The 4,060-nt window shown below is 41.9% G+C and overlaps 1 long non-coding RNA gene across 1 annotated transcript; it reads right to left on the bottom strand.

The window, feature by feature from the left end:
• Positions 1-228: 228 nt before the first annotated feature.
• LOC310888641 lies at positions 229-3,640 on the bottom strand. The gene is made up of 3 exons (XR_014575988.1): positions 3,474-3,640; positions 3,244-3,381; positions 229-1,874 (listed from the first exon to the last, which is right to left on the bottom strand). It is a non-coding gene; the product is annotated as an uncharacterized lncRNA (long non-coding RNA).
• Between the last annotated feature and the right edge of the window lie 420 nt (positions 3,641-4,060).

Raw genomic sequence — 4,060 nt, forward strand, 5'->3', positions numbered from 1 at the left:
GCCTGGTCAGGGCAGGGCCTGGCAGGAGCTCCAGCAGAAGACAGTTACTGGGGTGATGGAAGAGCTGGGAGAGTGAGGAATCTCCATCAAGTCTCGTTGCCTCCCCTCTTCCATGTTGCAATTAAGACACTGCTTAGCAAGTAATGAGTGACAGGAGATTGTAAAATTGAACACAGAACATTGGCCTTGAATGTTGCCACTGACCCCAGAAAATTGCAGAGTCGCTGAATGGTTGAGGTTCGAAGGGATCTCTGCAGGTCATCTGGGTCATCTCCTCAAGCAAGGCCACCTACAGCAGGTTGCTCAGGACCGTGACCAGGTGACTTTTGGAGATCATCCATGGAGGGGAAACCCAAACCTCTCCAGGCAACCTGTTCCAGTTCTCAGTCACCCACACGGTGACAAGACAGACCTCTGAGGGGTGGTGGGTTGGTCTCCATCCTGTAAGGAGATCAGATCCTTCTGGTGGGCTCAGCCCAGCTCCAGAACCTTCTGAAGGAAGACCAGGACCTTCCGTTGGGCTCTGCCTGAGACCGGGACCTCCCAGTAGTACCACAACATCATGGCCTAGCACTGGTGTCAACGTGGAAGCTTAGATCCTAATAGTCCTCATCAGAGCTAATAACGGGTTTTCTAATCCGTAACCTCTGCGAGTGATCCCGGCTCATGGAGCTAGGCTTACTTTAATTACAACCAAAATGAGCTGAGCCTGGGATAAAAACCAGTAATTTTATAGTCTTAATTTCCTCTATTTTGTAGGATTAGGTGAAATCTGTAATTTTGTTCGAGTGTAAATTTTATGGGTTAATTTCTTATTGCTTTTGTACTAGGTAAAAAAAAAAAAAAAAAAAAGGCTTGTATGAAAATCGACATAATAAACCGTTATTGCCGCACAAGGGACATAATGGTCTCTCTTGGAATAGCAAGAATACATTAAAAATGTATTTAGATGCATTTAAACATGCATATTATTTCACAGATGAGTGTAATGGTTTCTTAGGACCTATTAGGTTTTAGTATGCAAAAAAAACATGTTTATTTGTACGGCTTTAAAGAAAATTATTTAACAAAAATGACAGTAAGAGGTCCCTTAAGGTTTCATTACATAAATCTTAATTCAGCCATTTGGATTATTAATCCAGGAAAGTGCCATGGACCTAAATGACTCATTACACACATTTTTCACATCAGTTTATTAGTAAACTCATACATAGCCTATTATTATTAATTGGATTTTTCTGAAACAGCCAGATATGCAATATAAACATAGCAAGGTGCGTGCTTCAAAGGGCTTTTATTTTCAGATTCATGCCCCATTGAACCTCAGGAAACAAGGTAAGAGGTGCAGAAATAAGCACAGACTATACAGCAGTCATCAATGTCTCAGTTATGACAGTCAAGGCATTTTTAGTTACGATTAGCACATCTTTATGTCCAGATGTGGAGTTTTTTAAAAATTAACTTTTTTTTTTTTAAATGAAGATGGCACACATGAATTAATGCTTGTAAAGCTTCAAGACATAACTGACTTCTGAGCAACTCACTACACGGACAAGGGAAACCAGGGGACAGGTGTCCTCTGTTATCCTAGGGCAGGAGCGAGTGATGTAGTATTGTTGAAAGGGATAATGAGGATACCAGAGGCTTCCTGATGTACAGGGTTACTTTGGTGGTAGCAAAATTACAGCAAAGCCAAAATGCAAAGGGAGTCGATGGGTTGAATTTTTGAACAAAGACGAGGCAGGGAGGAAGAAAACTCCACATTCTTCATGGCTGAGGCAGGCAATTGGAGTAATTGGGGCTGGAGCAGTACCCAAGAAATAACCATCCACAGATCAAAAGTAGATCCTCCAGTCTTTTGCGGTATGAGGAAACTACATGATTTTGAATAGATTAAAAAAAAAAAAAAAAAGGCTGTCAAGATAAAAGCAAGACCTAAAATATGTGGATCCTGGAGATTTTTGATGGAAGGATTGCTCAGAGCCTATTGCTTTGTTCTTGGTGCAACCCACATTGCTGTGGGTTATACAAAGGAAAGCTCTATTCATTAGCACGAGATGTGGAACCGTGTAAGCATACCGGGGCTTTTACTGTTTTTGGGGAACCCCAAAACCACAGAACCTCCAGGCCCAACTGGCACGTTTTCCCTTGGAAAGAGAGAAGCAAAGTGTAGATCCACGTGACTGAGAAAACAATCTGAGAGTGGTGCAGAAAGTTTTTCTGTAGGAGGAAGGGGGGTTAGTGGTGTACCATTCGATCGCGTGCTGTGGGCTGCTCGTGAAGCCAAATCCTTCTGGATTAACAATACACCAAAACAATAATGCAGATTAAAGCAAGCTAAGGTCTTGAATCTAGATCCAGAGAAAAGGATTCATAGTATAGACATCAACCAAGATGATAATTCTGATTGCCTGTGCTATCACAGTGGTATCAATGTGATCGTGGTGTAATTCCACTAAAAATTCATGTTTTTGCAGTCTAACTGGGGTGAGAGCAGCAACGTAGCTAGTTATTTGGTTACATCTTTGTGCTCTAGGATATCTGCTAACCATTCTTAAAGGACGGTTTAAAATTACTGATATATTCATATGTGTCCTATGTGAAGGGTGTAAAGTATTTCAGTATCGAATCATAGAATCATGGACTATCCAGAGTTGGAAGAGACCCTCAAGGATCATTGCAACTAAATGGAAGAAGAGAGGCTTCTAGCAATAATAAGCAGCGATCTACAGGAAATTTTATGGTGCCTGAAAATTTTACGGTGCCTGATACACAACTGTTTTTTTTAAAGCCCGTAGTTGGTGACGTCTTTGCTTATGTTTCTTTTCTCTTGGCATTGGAACTATTGAGGCAGTTTAATAAAATTTAATAAAAAAGAGATAGGAAAGAAAATCCTGCCTGGAATTTTTATGTCTGAATGTAAACTTCTCAAAACAGATGTGTGTCATGCAATCTCCTTCCCATAAAACAGGGTCAGCCTGATTCCTCTGTAAAAGACAGAAGCAAAAGGGAAGGCTTTGAAGATTGACTGTCAGAACAGGACCCAGAGAGCAAAAAGATGTGTCCTGTCCCTCTGCATTCTTACACCGATGTAGAAAGGAGAGATCATGAGCCTGTTTGGTAGTAGCAGGGAATAAAATTGGCTGCTTTTGTCAGAAGAGGAGAGAGGAAAGAAAAACGAGAGTTTCACGAATAGGGAAAGTTTGATTTCTCTTTCAACTGATGCATTTTGACAGCTCTCACCTCGCCATCCGAACGCGCACAGGCACCAAAAATGTCAGTTGTAAGAGGCTGTCGCATAAAGAGTTTGTTTAAATAAACAGCGAGGCTGAGGCTGCCCGTGTCACATCCAGAGCTGGTTTGGGATCCGGGCTATGCTTTCTGCAAAAAACATGCCCTGTCAGGGTTATTCTAAACAGGTTACAATGAGAGAGTGCTGTTAATGAAAGTCATTTATTTGCAATTTCACTCACCGAGACCTTTCCGTGCTGTAAGAACGAAGGAACAGAGCCACAGCTGCATTGTGCGACTGAAGAGGCTGTAATCAGGAGCCGTAATGACAGCCTATAACCCCATTTTAAACTGCTTGGGATCTGTGCAAACTCAGGTGGTCTGCATTAGATTTAAAGAACGGATATAGTGTGAGTACTTCAGCCAGGAATTGTGCTAGCTGCAAGGTTAAAATTATGCTTAATTTTGCTTTGTATTTGGGCACGAATAAAAGCATATTAATACCTCACAAGTCAAATCTGAAGGGGAAAAACGTTTCTGTTTTAGCTAATTTTAGCCCTTTTCCTCAGGTGGCAAATACTTTTTTGTTGTTTTGTTTTAAAGTGGCTAAGAGTAGAGCTTTACGTGGATGTAGGCACAAGGTCAGTCACGAGAAGAAGCGCTGTAGACATGTTACCATGGCACTGCATAACTAATTAGCTCCCCCGATCATTTTTTTAGCAGGGCGTTTCCTTGTAAGCTGCCTTTTAGGTTGTTCAGGAGCAGCAGCTCCGGGCCTGATGAGGTTGTGTACCGGCTGTGAGGAGCTTGGCGAGTTGGGCAAGTGGTG

The sequence above is a fragment of the Anser anser genome (genome assembly GCF_964211835.1).
Source record: "Anser anser genome assembly, chromosome: W".
NCBI lineage: Eukaryota > Metazoa > Chordata > Aves > Anseriformes > Anatidae > Anser > Anser anser.